Source organism: Mytilus californianus, unplaced genomic scaffold, assembly GCF_021869535.1.
Source record: "Mytilus californianus isolate M0D057914Y unplaced genomic scaffold, xbMytCali1.0.p SCAF_8, whole genome shotgun sequence".
Lineage (NCBI taxonomy): Eukaryota > Metazoa > Mollusca > Bivalvia > Mytilida > Mytilidae > Mytilus > Mytilus californianus.
The window spans coordinates 37,237,091-37,254,845 of NW_026262734.1; the positions used below are offsets into that span (position 1 = coordinate 37,237,091).

Sequence of the window (17,755 nt, forward strand, 5' to 3'; positions counted from 1 at the left end):
TCCCTAAACATTGTAGCATAAGTCAGTCGAAAATTGTCCTAAAACTGAAATAATATTTTTACTCAAAAGAAGAAATATCTTTGTTCTGATTGATAACAAGTTGTTTCAGGAGATACTTAAATATGTTTGTTTTATACATTTGAATCCTTAGCTAAATGAAAATAAAACTTTATAAATAAACTCATCATAGATACCATGATTATAATTGTGTACGTCAGACGAAAGTTTCTTTTACAAAAGAGAGGCGAACGATACCAAAGGGACATTTAAAAACATTAGTCGAAAATAAACTAAAAACGCAAGGCAAAAAAAGAGAAGATATTCTATATCATATATCTTATCATTTTTATGGCAGCAACATACGATTTCGTAGTAAAATTGAATACGGGTAGTTTTGGATATCTTATTATTTGAAGATAACGTAAGAGTGTAATTTATACATTTCGTGCGTACAACGCGCTTTTCTGGATTAACCTTCATCAGGAACTCTGCAACCTTAATATTTAAAAGCCAGGGATGTGTAAATACATAGAAACGGTAGGTACTATATGACCAAAAGCACAACCTAGCGCGCGGGAATTGCAACCTTAGTTTCTTAATAATTTCTTAAATTAAAAAGGGTAAACTTTAGAAAGTAGGTTTTCAATCATGTCAATACTGACTACTGAGCTGATGATACCCTCGGGGACTAATAGTCCAACAGCACTGGTGTCGACACACTTCTAGTAAATAAATATAACACTGCATGAATTTCGTGCATCCGTAGGGCTTTTCTGGATTTACCTTCATCAGCAACGCTCATACCTGAAATTTGAATGCCATGAATATCACAAAACTCAGAATCGTTAGATATACGACCAAAAAGACGTTCAAAGAACAGCCAAATTCGTCAAATATCAACTGTTCTTCAAGGTTGCTTAATAATGTCTTAATTCTTTAAATCTATTTCGTTTATGTAATTTTTCATTTAAATTCTTTCAATCTTTGAAAAACCCATACCACAAGTTCATTCCTATACATTAAGGTTCTATTTCAAATATCATTACAGGATATATCTGATCATGTTACCTTTTTACAAATGTCTAAAGATTGGTTAAACATCTGTTATTTTAACGAACTTAATGCGAGGGGTGATTCATGCATAGCAGGAATCGCTGTGTCAATTGGCCTTACATCAGACATTTCTATGACGGATTTCTTCATTAGAGACTATCGTTTTGAAAATTCTTCTTTGCAAAACAAACATTTATTTTATAGTTTAATGTGAAGTCAAATGCATAGAGCTCTCTCATTTCAGGTAATATAATTGACAAGACATTATAAAGTTTAATGCTTATTTGTACAATGTGCTTAATATCAAAACACTCTTGCATTGTATTCAATTAGGAAGATATAAAAAAACTCAATGTATTCCATTTTACTATAAAATCGCATGTTGCTGTCATCAAAAATTATAAATTATATGATATAGGATTTTCAAGAACAAGGTAAACTATTTAAATATACTTCTACAATGAGTGTTTTATAACGTGTTTTTTTTAAAAGAAATGGTTTAGGTCCACATGAATATCGAACTGATAAAGAATCCACTAACCCATAATATATTTTATATAAATGAAGATACATAACGAAAGGGTATTATTTAATTAATCTGAGTTTGTGTAAAATTGCAATCAAATGAAGCAACCTCAAAATAATAGCACTATTCTTCTTTTTTATAACACAAAATACTTACCTTATAATAGAGGATCGGTAGGGGGAGTCCTTCATTTCTGTATTATTTAATTTTTAGACCATTTTTCTCTATTCATTATTTTTTATGCCTGTTATTCTCCATTTTTTATATGTAAGCACCCCGGTATTCTCTTTTCTTTATTGTGTGAGCCTATGTTTCTCTATTCTTTATTGTATTGACCAATTTCATCTATTCTTTATATTTTTGCCCTTTATTTTGCAATTTGTGTCCATTATTATGAATTCTGTAAACCCCATCCAGACCCTCATTGCAGTGTACAATGACGTATTGACAAGAAAACTGTATGCATTACCTACCCTCTTTTTATGTATAATTTCTAATAAAACAAAAATAAAACTTACCTTCTAGCAGTATGCAATTCCTTTAGACATCGCTTCTTTGGTATATACCAGGGTTAAGAAAACCTTTTTGAACGTCCCACATAGAACAGGTATGAACTAAGACTAGGAACAATTTAATTTTGATAGACAAGAATAACTACCCGAGTCATAATTATCTGAACAAACGAAGGTGTAGGATATATTTAAATGTCTTCGCTTCAGTCTATAATGTGGTTGACTGATTTATAAAAAAGCAGCGAACATAACTTGTATGTAGAGATTTTAATCTGCATAAATATGAATTCAGCGATTCCTATACACTGAATCATACAATTAGTACAAGTATACAATATATATTAGATTGCAATGATATTCCGGACGAAACATTTAAAATAGAAATGCTAGTGACAGTTAATAATGTTAATCAAAAGATAGGATCAATTTTCAATGAATTAATTTTACAACAGAACAAATTTTAAAAAGTCAATCATATTTACTAAAATTAACAGCAACTCGGATCACATTGAATATATGTATAAATAAATAAGATAAAAGTCAATTTGATCTTAGTCATGAATTAATGTCCTTCGATGCAGACCTTATGAAAGTATGTTAAATTTACAATTGTGTATCACAATATTGTTGCTAAAATAATAAATTTCGCTTTATTAATAAAATTATCTTTAAGATATTGGAACCCGTGATTAAAACAAGTTCCTTGCGAATGACCATACCTATCCGATGTAATGGTTAGAAGATTTCCAAATGTGTATTTGTTTTTACTTCATGACGTATTTTTATTTACAATCGGAAACTGATTTAACCTTCGATGATAAAATGAAATAGGTTTCCGAATCGATTTCAGTAACATCTGTATTTACTTATGTGTCCCGAGTGTTACTTTACAACATGTCACCTGGCCACTGGTATTTACATAGAGCTCTTGTTGCTTTATTGTCAAAAAGAATGTTCCTAACAAAAACAAAAACTTTCTAACCATCTGTCCTTTTCATAAAATATGACCTCAGAGTATTTTACCCGGTAGGATGTATTGTGAAAACAGTCGTTGACTACATGTCATGATTAGTTTTTCTTGAGTACATGTACCACAAAGATAAACTTTGAATAAAAGACATCGGAGATTGCTTTCACTGAATGTTATATTATTTAACATATATATTGTAATGTTCGCTATATGATAAATATGTTCGATGGTCGTTGAAATCTCTCATCTGATCGAGACGGGTTAATGCCATAATGGGTGGATTTATAATAGAATAGATAATGGCATGTTGTTTGGAGTATATATATGCTTACTTTATATCGTATCAATCATAGGGAAATGGTCGTCGTTGTTTGTAATATCGTGTTTGGTTTAGAACAGCAGATATTGAGGTCCTCGTGGTCATTTTTGGTTTCACATGTTTGTAAAGGAAGTCAAGTACTCGCTTCTAATACTACTTCTTCTTGATGTTGTTACTAGGCAATTCGATAGCTTCAAGCTTATCGATTAGAAAGTTCGGTTTTGAGCTATGTACGCTTCAAACCATGAATCTAACAAACAATATAGCTTTATTAATAAAATTTATTATTAGTTTGATTCAATGTTACATAAATATAAGTGTAGAACGATACAATAACTTAAAAATTAATGGTCACGTGATTATAGGAGTAAGGAGAATATTGTTGGAACCAATGATAAGGCTTAAATTTACCTATACTGCTGGCGCTGGCATATAAAAGCTCAGAAGCGGCAAAGTTCGAATGTGGTTAAGCTAGTAATAAAAAGAAGCTGCTTCCCCTCAGTTATACCTGTGCTGTTTTGTGCAGTATCAACAGAAAAAGGTATGTTTGACTATGGTCAATAGCTGAGAAAATTTATGAACATGAGAAAAGGAGAACAATAGAGAAATTTTAATGTTTATTTTGTTTGAGCTTGGGGCTTTTCTCTAGAAGTTACAGAATATTGGGCCATGTGTGTTAATATAGTTGCAGAGATCTTGCGAATGATATGAAGGTTTAAGGGTGTACTTTGAAGACTCAAATATCATGAATAAACCTTTATATCCGAAATTTTTAGTGTGTAACTTGAGGATATGGAATTATCCTATTGCTAATTTTACAAAAGTGAATTTAGCTGGGAGAATAAGTCACCTGTGCTATATTTAAGCTCTTTAGTAGAATGATATTTGTATTTACTTAAGAAAATGGGGGGGGGGGGGGGGGGGGGGGGGGGGGTAGGCGGTCGGGTTTTGAAAAATCTACCTTTTGTCATGTTCAGTGAAAATAGTTGTAAATATCTTTAGTTATTATTGAAGTTTGTAATATATAACGCATACATAATTACTGCTAATGGCTCTGTAAATTAGAGAAAATACCTCTAAAAACAATACAAGAGGAGCGCTCATGTTATATAGAATATATGCTATAATTTATGCCGGTCAGTGAATTGACCTATGGCTGATTACACGTTGTCAGTGAACTGACCTATGGCTTATTACACGTATGTGTACTACATGTATGATATATAGACTGTCAAAAATAATATAATACTAGTATATAGACAGTATGAAAGCCAGTTGAGCCAAGTGGAAATTTCTCCCATATTTCTCTATATGCAGTAGCCATTATAAAATAAATGTTTAGTACAGAATATAACTGAAATGGTTGCTCCCTTATCTAATTATTAACATGTACTCTTGAAGCATCAATAAAATATGAAAACTTACTTTAGTCTTGCCCATCTTCTTTGGTTAACTAGTTTCAATTTGGTAACTTTATTTCGAAGTCAAACGAACGTAATGCAGACTAAAAATGTGGTTAAAATTACCACTAAGCCATGCCGTCACAATATATATAATGTACACTAAATATACTCATCATAGGATTAAAATTTTGTACGCCAGCTATATATTACGAGACATATATATTGTATACTATATATGTATATATATTACTTAGAATAAATATTGTACACTATATATATATATATATATTACTTAGAATAAATATTGTACACTATTTTTATATCACGTAACATATATAGCGTACACTATCTATATATTACTTGGCTTATATATTGTACACTATCTTATATCATGTAACATATATAGCGTTACTTACTATATATATTTCACACTATCTATATATTTAAAAATATATATCATCAATTCAAATATGGGACTAGTATACTAACACATTCTGTCCAAGTTCAAATCAACAGCCATGGCTTTGTCGGTTTGAATGTTCTTTTCGTATGTTCCGCCTTTCTCTCATATAACGATAAGAAGACGTGGATTGGCAATGAGAAAACTCTCCATAAAAACAAAATGTCGTTAATGAATAAGTTATAAAGATCTTCTGTACAGTATTCAACATTGAGCAAAAAATAAACCGCATTGAAATTTATAAGCGGCCCCATATAGACCAAGTGTAGTTTGTAGGTAAAGCATGAATAATTGGTATCAAATTACATTCAATGACATCTAGGGACGAATTATAATTATTCTTAATAATTCTATTTGTTTGATTTTTTTTTACAGGGACAGCTATATTTTGTGAAGAGGGATGTGAGAAGGTTATCAAGAACACGACAATACATGGGATCCACAGTGTCATTTACCTCAGTCCCTAATTACAGAATTTCACCAGCCTTGTATCTTTGAAGAATGCATACAGTGATGAACAGATATATCATGTTAAGGAGGGGTATTTGCGAAAAATACCAGTCGAGAGAATGTTAAATTTCGCGAGCCGTAAGGCGAGGGAAATTCATTCTCAAGACTGGTATTTTTCGCAAATACCCCTCAAGAACATGCTATATCTGTTTAATTACACCGAATGTTAACGTACGAAACGCATTGATGATCGTGACATAAAACGCATTGATGATCGTGACATAAAACGCATTGATGATCGTGACATTACAAGCGTCCAGTCGGATAGAGTATTTTTTGGCAAATACCACGGCAGAGAGGGTAAAAAAGGCATATCCTTTTTGCATATACCCCGGCGCTGTTTAAAAATGAACGATATGCATTTGATAAAAGTAAATTGGTGAAAAATACACTGGCTATCAACCAATCAAAACCCAGGATTCTTACATAAGGTGTAACTATATTCAACAGCCTTTGAAGATCAGGTACACAAAGACTGAAGTCGAGTCTTGAGACACATGCATTCACTTTATCTTTCCCAAACGACTTATTCAGATACGCTTTTAACACTACCACTGAAGTGCTGCCGCGGAAGAATATTTTAGGAAACTTGTCTCGTCTGAATACTGGTACGCTACTTACATAAAAATGGCTACGGTGTACGTTTGACCTTTCCTGTTAGAATTGTACCGACTGTTATCTAAACATGAACATACCTTTTGACGGACGTATTATTCAAAGAAAACGGTCGTTCGTAAAAAATTGAGTTTCATCAACCAATAGAGCAGTTGCAATATGAACAACGAACTTTGTGTGAACTAAATTAACATGTACATGATACTTGTTTTTTTTTTTTTTTTTTATATAATTTTGCATGTCTTTTAAAAATGTCAGACAGTGTATCTCCTTTATCCTTTAGACAATTTTAAGTTTTTGCAATCAGTTCGGTTTACTGAAAATTATCCGAATTTTTTAAATAAATCAGCTGTTAATGAATGTTAGGTTGCATTGACACTTAGCGTATCAAACAATTTGTATGAAAATTAGGCGAAGTATCCGAGACATTTTGCTTGTCTTTGATATCCATGTTGGACAGTCAGATTGATTTTTTACATTTAAACGGAAGTGAGAGATTGGAATCCCGATTGATGGCATAAGTATACAAAGTTTCTGCCAAATCAAGATCTATTAGTGGCAATCAGAGGCGATATTATCTGTCAAAGCTACAGTCAATAGACTAACTTAAGAAGCTTCAGAGTGTGAAAGAACAGTCTTTTGCACTCCATACTTTTGATAGCGAAAAGGCAGAATAGGAGAAGAAATGCAAAGATTTTATGACCAGCTACAAGAGAATGAACAAATGAGTACCATCATAAGTGAGCCAAACATAGATATATTTGCACTTCAACAGACAGACGGAAGAAATGAATCAGCTTAAGGCATAATTTCCGTCCATAAAGAGTACTGCTACAGATATAAACACTTTAACTGCAAGAACATATCACAGGACACTTAAATCATTGAGGACTGAATCAGAAAAAGATCTTTGGTTTACCGAAACAATTCGACTAAAAGCTAGGTTTCTTGTGTTTAAATGTAAAGAAAGCGAAGATGTTTCGATTTATTTCGAATCCAAATCAAAAGTTTTGGTTTTCTTAATGGACAAGTTTTGCACCAATGAAGCAGCATACAATGAACTGACAATGCTTTCCGATGAACTTCCCCGATCCTACATACTGATTGAGTGCCGTTCAGACTTGAACAAGACTATTCATGTTGTAAGACTGCCTGTGTACTTGGAGCTATGATTGAAATTTCTACCGAAGTTGCAACATTAATTGAAAATCACTTAAAGCATCAGGCTGACTCATCACAGATAACGATAAAGATATCGGGAGATGGAGCTCATGTAAGGCGAATTTCAAATTTTGTCATATTTTCCATGTCAGATGCTTCTTCCCAAGCAATACTGTCTTATCAGTAACAAACCATTACAATTGTAGAATGTGGTGAAAACTATGAAAATTTGAAAAAGCACTGTAAACCTGTCTTTGACCAAATTAACACTTTATTATCAAAACAAGTTTTGAATGTTAAAGGGGAAGTAGCTACGAGATATAAAAAAAATTAAAATATGATTTTCTTTTGTATAATCATTAATGAAAGTGGTAAAGGGGAATAATAATTCGCTTTTAGCAGCCAATTTGGTTCAAATTTGTCAAAATAAGCTCAGAAACATCGCGGATGGATTATTCACTTGCAAGTGTTAGACAGGTAGATACAGTTTCTACTTGGAAAATTGGGTGTCTTTCGCCTCATTTTTTTCGTAGTATTTAATCACAAAGTTCGTATGACAAAAAGGTTAGAATAAAACATTACAATAATTTCTGGACCAATGTCTGGTATGAATATGAAAATACGGACTGTCATACAGAAAACAGCCCATAATACATACATTACACAATCTTGATATTCCTATAAACCCACTATGAAGGCTATATTAATCTTCAGCTATCCAGAAATGAATTTTATTGCACACCAGCTTTCATATTTGAAAATTCACAGGGGCCAAAATGCGAAACTGCACACCTAACTGTGGAGTGCTACCAAGCATTCCAGAGGATTCTGCAGTCCTAAGGTAGTCCGCACTCACCATCCATTCCGGTTGTGCACTTTTGGAAACTGGTGGTACAACAAAATCCTTGAACTTGGTTGTAGCTGTTAATTTCTTTGATCTTGTAAATCGTATTTGGTGTGGCTCTGATGTATCATCTTTTTTTTTCGTCATCATCAATGTTCTAATCTTCCGTGCTATCATCATCTGTTACATAATGTAAAGTATCTGCGGCCAAATTATGTACTTTATCTTCTAGTGATTTTTCGTGCTCTGAACCTCCTGATTACTCAGGCAAAGACGCGTCCTCTTCTTATTCAGATTGTTCCTCGGTGCGGTCCTAATCGTCATCAGCGTTACCAGGAACAGTAGTCTCCTCCTCAACCGATACTGTTTCATCATCTGCTTGGATAACGTCACCCGATTGAATAACTTGTTCAACATGTTGTTGAGGCTTTTTTACCACGACAAACACCATTGATTCATCCTCACTCTCTGTGTTAGAATCTGTTGAAACTTCTACTGAAGCAGGTTTCTTCTTTGGTGATGCTGGTTTTATTTTACTTCTTCTTGGCAAAGGATATGGTTTCTGGCGAGTTGTGATCTCTTCCTCAAGTTCCTCGTTGATGCTTCCAATTGGTAGTAAATGGTTTCTGTGAGGCGTTCGTTTTCTTCCTTGGCCATTCTCTCTCTTAACTACATAGACAGGTATTTCTGTGTTAGGTTGATAGAGGATCACATATGGTTCTTCTTCTCATTTATCATGTAACTTGTGGGTTCCATCGAAGGCAAGAATCTTCACAAGTACTCAATCGTCTTTATGTAGAATGACTCCTTTTACTTTGATATAATAAGTTTGCTTCTGTCTACCCTATGATTTCTCTGCAGCTGATGATGCAAGTTGGTAGGATTTTTTTAATTTCTATCTCAGATCTTAACATACTGCGTCATACTCTTAAGTTCTCTATCGCTGTCTATCTAAAAGATATATCCACTGGCAGCTTTGGCTGTCGACCAACTATCAGCTTGAACGGTGTGAAGCATGTAGTGTCGTGCTTGGTGGAGTTATAGGCATGAACAATATGAACAGTGCAAGACTTCAAGTCGTCTTTCTTGTCCCTCTCAAGAGTAGAGTTCCAAGCATGTTGATGAGTGAACTGTTGAATTTCTCGCATTGTCCGTTGCCTTGTGGATGGTATGGCGTTGTACGAGACTTCCTGATGCCAGAAATGTCACATAACTCTTTGACAGGGCGGCTCTCAAAGTTAGCACATTGGTCGCTATGTATTCTTTCTGGAAGTTCATAATGTACCCCGTAGTTCTCGAAGAAAGCTTCAGCAGTGGTTCGGGCCATCATGTTCTTCGTTGGAATGGCCTGTGCGTATCGGGAAAAATGATCTGTAATCACCAATATGTAATGGTACCCGCCCTTGGAAAGTTTAACTTCAGAAAGTCTATACAGACGATCTCCATGGGTGGAGTACTTCTGATGCTGTTCAGTGGAGCTCTGTCGTTGGTTGGAGTCTTACGCCATATACATCTTGGACATTTCTGGATCCACTGCTCAATGTCTCTAGTCATACCATACCAGAAGAAGCGATCTTTGACCAATGATGTTGTCCTGTCTCTTCCCTGGTGTCCCATATCATTATGCAGTGATCTGATTACTGTTGAGAACTGAGACGCTGTCAGTTCAAGTTGATCTTTAATGGTGTCGTTGTCAGTAGTTGTTCTGTATAATATACCACACGTGATCTTCAGCTTTTCAAAATTACTATACAGCATGTTGTTGAATGGTGACGACGGTACATCATGCTTTCTGGGTTTCATCTTGCTACTGACTTTGTCTATCCAGTATCTTATTGTAGAGTCGTTCATCTGCTCATCTTTGTATTGTTCTCATGTTCTTTGAGCATATCTGGTATGTTGTCTAAAGCTTCTGGTTGGTGTACTAAAGACTCTACGTATGCAACGAGTTGAACTTAGATGTAAATGTCCTTCCTCTGAGATGTTATCTGGTTTGATGTGAATACCAGGAAGACGTGAAAGTCCATCAGCATCTGCGTTTTTTTTTTTTGCCTGGTCGATAAACGATGTTGAAATCGAAGGATGTTAATATCTAACTTCGCTGTGCTAAGTGCGTACGTCAGAGGGTTGCTATCTGTGTAGACTGCAAACTTCTGGCCATATAAGTAATCCCTACATTTCTCTGTGACGGCCCATTTTAACGCCAGGATATCTTGTTTGTGAACTGGATAGTTTCTCTCCGATTTGACAAGCTTCTGCTGGCATAAGCTAATGCTCGTTCTTTTCCTTCGTGTGTTTGATAAAGAACAGCTCCAAGTCTATTAATACAAGCGTCGATGTACAGCTCAAATGGATGTTCAGAGTCTGGAAAGGTTAGTATTGGTGGTGATGCAAGATGACTTTTCAACTGTTGAAAGGCTTTCTCCTGTTCTCTATTCTATTACCACGGTTGTTGCTAGTGATCTTTTTTTCCTTTGGTCTTTTTTCTGTTGTAGGCATCAAATCCGTCACATGGCGAGCAATCTTTGAGAAGTCTTTGGTGAACTTCCTGTAGTAGCCAACGAAGCCTAGGAATTGACGGACTTCTTCGGGTGTTGTTGGTCTTGGGCAACCAGTAACTTTGTCGATCTTGTCTGAATTTGGCTGTTCTCCTTTCTCTGAAACGATGTGACCAATGTATTTCACCTTTAGGCCAACTTCTCGGAGACGCTGGAAAACTCTTTCGAGGTGATCTAGATGTTCAGCCAAAGTTTTTGAAAAGATTGTGAGATCGTTTAAATAGATGAAGCAAATTCTTGCATGTAGGTCATAAAGGCATTCTTCCATCAATCTCTGGTATGTACAGTAGCTGGTGAATTCGCTAGCCCAAATGGTAATCTGTTGAATTCGAAGAAACCAAGTGGTCCTACAGTAAAATCTGTTCGTTGCTTATGCTCCTCCTCTAACTCCACTTGCATTTTGATGATAACCTGACTTTATATCAAGCATGACACCTAGCGAGGCAATGAATTTTTCACTTTTCGGAAGTGCGTAGGCGTCTTTGATGGACAGCTGGTTCAATTGACGGTAAGCAACGCACAATCGGAGTTTTCTATCTTTCTTCCGGACTAAAACGACGTAAGACGACCATGGTGAATGTGTGGCACCTTATGATGCCTGCTGACAGTAATTGCTGAAGATGATCTCTGACCTCTTCTAGCATTGACTGTGGTATGCGTCGTTGTCGCTGTTTAAACGGATTGTTGTCTGATAAGTCTATCCGGTGTTTCATTAACGACGTATAACCAATATCTTTGTCGCTCTTGGAGAATATTTAGTTGCAGTTCATCTGAATTTAGATCATCTGGCAAGTGTATTTCTTTAAAGAAATCAATCTGATTGATGTCGTCTTGCTTTACTTGTTCTGTTTTTATTGTTACTTGCTGAAAAGTGCAACGGTAACTGTTCTCGTTGAAATGTTCAAAATGTGAACTGGAATATCATGTCGTTGATTCTGGTCGTAAGTGATAATAGCTGGTACAATATCTATCGTTAGGTATTACTGAGTTTGCAATTTCATATAACAAGGAAAAAGTGAATGGATACGGTAACATCTTATCCATATAGCCTTTGATAACTACTTCGGTGTTAAGTTGTATGATAATCGGTCATTATTGAATACATACTTACTTTTCAGTTCATAATTTTTATTCTTCATTTAGACATCTTTGTGACCTTGAATTCTCCTATACAATATTCTATTTCAAGGAAGTAACTTGTATTACAGGGGAAAAAAACAGGTCCTTGAGTTGTCTTTTTTCTTCTGATATTTCTTTTTTTTTCTTGCACTTCATATGTTAATCACACCCTTTAGTGTTTATTTGTAGTGTCCGCCCCCTGTTTGAATTAACTTGATATTGCATAAGTATTTGCTTCAAATCTGTTAAAAATACTTGTGCAGTTCATTCATTGTATGCATATTGAACTGTTCCAAACTTGTCAATAGTTTGATTTAATAGTTAGAGATGTGATATATGTTAAGGGTGGATTTTTTAATAGAATTGTCTTAAGTTGAATTAAAATTTCCTGTTTTTGTGCAATCATATTTTTTTTTTTTTTTTTGCATCAAGGTGTTTCTTAAAAGCTTTCAGAGAAATGTCATTGGCAAATTTATATATTTTGTGGTGTTTGACTGAGCAGAATGATATATTTTTATCTGACTAATGTGAAAAAAGAAAGGGACGGACACTACATTTCTAGTTGGACGGACACTACAATCATATTTTTGTAAAAAAAATATGACTGTGAAGATAAACTGTGGCCATTTAAAATAAGTCATCTTTGTTCTAATAAAAAAAAAGTAAAATCACAAAAATACTGAACTCCGAGGAAAATTCAATCGGAAAGTCCCTAATCACATGGCAAAATCAAATGACAAAACACATCAAACGAATAGACAACAACTGTCATATTCCTGACTTGGTACAGGCATTTTCAAATGTAGAAAATGGTGGATTGAACCTGGTTTTATAGCGCTAAACCTCTCACTTGTACGACAGTCTTATCAAATGTGTAACATATACCATGGAAAAGAATATAAGAGCTGTCATTTAAGAAGAACAAAGAAGCCAGATCATTTAATTTCACATTCAGATAGATTGATGATATTCTTTCCATTACCAATCCAAACTTTTCTGATTGGGTTCCATTGATATACCCTCCAGAACTAGAAATCAAAGAAACAACAGACACGGCTTTCTCTGCCTCATTTTTAAACTTATACCTCGAATTTGACATAAACGGTCATCTCAGTACCAGAATCTATGGCAAACGAGACGATTTTAATTTTGAAATTATAAATTTCCCCCACTTTAGCAGCAATATACCAACTTCACCTGCATATGGGATATTCATTTTCCAACTCATTCGGCATTCAAGAGCTTGCAGCTGCTACTCAGACTTTATAAAACGTCACCAGTGTTTGAGCAGAAAGTTGATGAGCCAAGGTTATGTCAAAGAACATCTCGTCATTTTTCTAAAAAAAGTTCATCGGAAGATACCAAGACCTTGTTGATAAATATTCCGTATCAACTTCGTGGCTCGGTACTTATACATCCCGCCATTGTGTTATTGTGCTATGGTGAATTTTGTATTCTTGTCTTTCATTTTTGCTTATGTACTTTGTCTATAGAGTGTCTATATGCCAATGTTTTTTTTTTTTTTGTTGAAATAGTTATTTGTTTTTATAGTGATTAAGAATGTATTACAATGTTGACTGCTGTAATGACATTTTTACCTATTACATGTATTATGTCTGTTTGTTTTGCTTACACATTGTTGTCAGTATAATGGAATTCTATGCGACTGTCATACAAGTGAGAGGTTTAGCTAGCTATAAAACCAGGTTTAATCCACCATTTTCTACATACATCCTGTACCAAGTCAGGAATATGACAGTTGTTTTCCATTTGTTTGATGTGTTTGAGCTTTTGATTTTGCCATTTTATAAAGGATTTTCCGTTTTCAATTTCCCTTGGAGTTCAGTAATTTTGTTATTTTACTTTTTTGTTGTTGTTAGGGATGAGGGATGTATAAATACCCTGCCACGTCCGGTCTGTGTTTTTGTTTGATGTGTTGCTGCTGTGTATCGATCTGATGAGTTAAGCCTTTTCAACTGATTTTTGTATAGTTTGTTCTTATGTTGTGCTGTTACACCACTGTCCCAGGTTAAGGGGAGGGTTGAGAGCTCACAAACATGTTTAACCCCGCCACATTCTTTATGTGCCTGTCCAAAGTCAGGTGCACGTAGTTCAGTGGTTGTCGTTGGTTCATGTCTGTCATATTTGTTTTTCGTAAATTGTTTTGATGTAAATTAGGCCGTAAGTTTTCTCAATTGAATTGTTTCATATATTTCATGTCGGGGCCTTTTATAGCCGACTATACGGTATGGGGTTTTCTCATTGTTGAAGGCCGTATGGTTGCTTATAATTGCTTACATCCACTTTATTTAAACTTTAGTGGATATTTGTTTCATTGGCAATTATACCACATCTTCTTATTTTTTTATTGGTCATATTTTTACAAACCAATTTGTGGTAGGACTATAAACATAGTGTTTGCTCAGTCGTTAATGGTTAAATGTACTTGCTCTAAAAAAAATATGTTGATATAAGGTAAACTTCCAAGTACATCAAGAAGTCCACAAAAAAAAACACATGCAAAAATTACATTTAGCAAAATCTTTACAGGTCATCGTATTACGGGGCGCCGAATGGGACTTGAACTTTTTGTAATCAAAATCAATTTTGTGCACACAAAATTCAATTCTGTCAAAAATTCTGTCTTACAAAGTCTATCCAAATTATTTTTGCAAAGATTTCCGCTCAAGCCAGAGCTAGGGGCCGTCTTAAACTCGCAGTGAGGTGAGAGTTTTTTGCTCCGTCTTGAAGGCCTCACCGTGACTTTGAGATGAAAAACAGCAATAAAAGCGCTGTTCCTTTGCTCTTTGTGTTTTTTTTTTTTTTTTTTTTTTTTTTTTTTTGGATGTACTGATTTTGTTTCATGAATGGATATCCATTATCCTTTGTTTTTCTATTATAAATCACAAGACAATAAGACAGTAACCCAAAAAACATCGGAAATCAAAAATAAATATCCAACAATTGTCAGATTTAAACTGAAAAGGAAGCAAACATGATGAATAACATAGCCACATGTTAAAATTGAAATAAATCATAGATATTATAAATATCATGTTATTTTAGTGAAAAGTGAAGAGATGTTAATTGGGTTTTTCATAAATGAGTTGAACTGTTTACAATAATGCTATAAACTAATATAGTTTCTTTAAAACAAATAGTTTTTCGCGATTTGAATTTGGTTTGTTATTATTCCAAAATAACGATCAGGCCACAATTATTTACAACAGACAATCTGGCATTTAAAAACTAAACAAATTAACATAAGGAATAAACACAACTAGCAATAGCCTTCAAAAAGCTTAAGCCATGTGCATTTGTCCCGTTGATATACTGGTTTCTTCCCATTTCGTTTTATGATTAGATGTAATTTGATAGCCTGGGAAAATAAACGCTCTCAAGTGAGTAACTGCAAAACTCAAATATCCGTCCAATATTTTTGTATTTTTTTGTGAATGAATAGATCAAAACCTAATTCATAGTTAATTTGTAAAAAGAAATTGGTACACACATTTGGATATATTAAATGAATTCACATTATAAATATTATGCGATACCCTATAAGACAATGTTTGTGAAATTTGAATACAAAGATGGCTGTTCAATCCTTACATATTAATAATGTACAAATTAACTTCGTGCTTTCTATTTATACCTTACATGCATGAAATATTTGACAGTGGACGTTAAGCAACCAACCATCAATCAATCTATTTATTTTTCCTGGAGAATACAAACTGTACAAATACCATGTTATCAAAAACATAACTGATGATTTTTAACTAAGAAAACATCAACGAAAGCTTATAAAGAATGGCCATTACCATTTGTGAATGACCACTACCTAACCCTAATAATTCAGATTATCGACTAAAATGTATGACAAGTTACTATCTACCTCAGATCATTTAGACTGGCCACTTACATCTGTGACTGACAACTACCTACCATAGACTATGTACCTTGCCTATTTACATCTTTGGTTGACCAATACCTACCCCTGATCATTTAGGTTGGCCAATAACATCTGTGTCTGACCACTTAGCTGGTCTGCTTTATACAATCCCTGAATTTTTCCTGTGTTACCTCACTAGCCATTCGTTAAAATCTAGCCGCTAGATCTCCATCGCCATCTTGAGCATGCATTCATTTTCCTGACTTGGTACAGGACATTTTAAGAAAAAAATGGTGGGTTGAACCTGGTTTTGTGGCTAGCCAAACCTCCCGCTTTTATGGCAATGTTAAATATAACATCACAATGACAACATTACATGACAGGACTACAATATAAATTAGTCATATTGTGCATTTTCTGACCTTATGTCCATTTAAACATTAGAATTAAATTTCTAATGGCTCTGTAACAAAACAGTGTTTCTTATTTCAATCTTATAAAATGGTGTGTTCCCTAAGATTAGATACATGTATGCTGAAGAGAACATTCCGCCAGTTTGAAATACTATATGTAGTATTAGGTTTTTAATGGTTCTGTAACAAGAGAGTGTTTCTTATTTCAATCTCATAAAATGTTGTGTGGCCTGAGATTACATACAGGTCTGCTGATGAGAACCTTCCTTCAATACTATAAAGTATTACATAAATTTTCGTGACATTTACAAACAGAAACAAAAATGTTGCTAATATGTCAAACTTGAATGTTCCAGCATAAAATGTAAATGAAAAAGTTAAAATAATTTTGTAAATAAGTCACTATGAAAAGGTAGCAAAAGGGTTCCTAATAAAGATATCATCTTAAATTAAGTTGGTAATACCATGTTTAGAGAAAAAAATACTTTCATTTAAAGGGAAAATTCGCGTTTTTTTCTTATAGTTTAAATAGTTCATTATAACATAAAATACATATTCATAAAGTTTAATCGCTATATGTGCAGTAATAAAGAAGAAAATCAATGATTAATAAAAAAAAATATTGACTACTTCCTGTAGTACATGACGTTTTCTCCTGGTATTGCATGCCGGGATTTAAAGTACAATCATTTAAGGTCTTGGTCTTTAATCATATTTTAACGTAATCATAAGCGCACCGATGACTAATTGTGATAGCTAATTACCATCCGATAATAAGAAAATAAAATGAACAGACCAGTAACTTTTAAATTTATGAGATAAAATTTTCTATATTTACCGTATACATTTCGATTTATTTTTGTTTACACACATAAAAGTAAATCTTTTAATTTTTTTAAATATTTGCATTTTCCAACGGGTATGGTGAACAAATTAAAATATAACTTAAACTGTAAAGACAATATATAGGTGTACGCTTATTGACCTTTTACTATCTACGCTAGGACTAGGTTTATTTCGATGTGTGTATTATTATCTGGCAATACTCGTGAAAGGCTTGTAAAAATGTATAAGGGGCCTCGGTGGCCGAGTGGTCTAAGTAGTTACTACTGTATTCACTAGTCAGTCGACACTGAGGTTGTGAGTTCGAACCCCGCTCGTGCGGATGCTCTCGACTCCAATCTTAATTGACTAGGATTGTCAGTTTTCCTATCGAAGGTCGGTGGTTTTCTCCGGGCAATCCGGCTTCCTCCACCAATAAAAACTGGCCGCCACGAAATAGCCCAAAAGCGGTGCTTAAAAATGGTGTTAAAACACCAAAAATCAAAATCAAATCAAAAATGTATAAGGTAATTTACAGATCGGCAATTAGCAGGACCTCTAGGGCACACCGTGTC

At 34.2% G+C, this 17,755-nt stretch overlaps 1 protein-coding gene across 14 annotated transcripts in view; it reads right to left on the reverse strand.

The window, feature by feature from the left end:
• The window catches only part of LOC127711413 (transient receptor potential cation channel subfamily M member-like 2), a 550,384-nt gene that overhangs the window by 211,082 nt on the left and 321,547 nt on the right, over positions 1-17,755 (reverse strand). For 7 of the 14 annotated variants that reach the window (XM_052217443.1, XM_052217444.1, XM_052217445.1 and 4 more), the window contains exon 1: positions 2,098-2,241. The exons of the other annotated variants lie outside the window; for them this stretch is intronic. The gene's annotated coding sequence lies outside the window, so the exon portion shown is untranslated. Of the gene's footprint in view, positions 1-2,097; positions 2,242-17,755 lie in introns of those variants that run through there. 14 annotated transcript variants of the gene reach the window in all.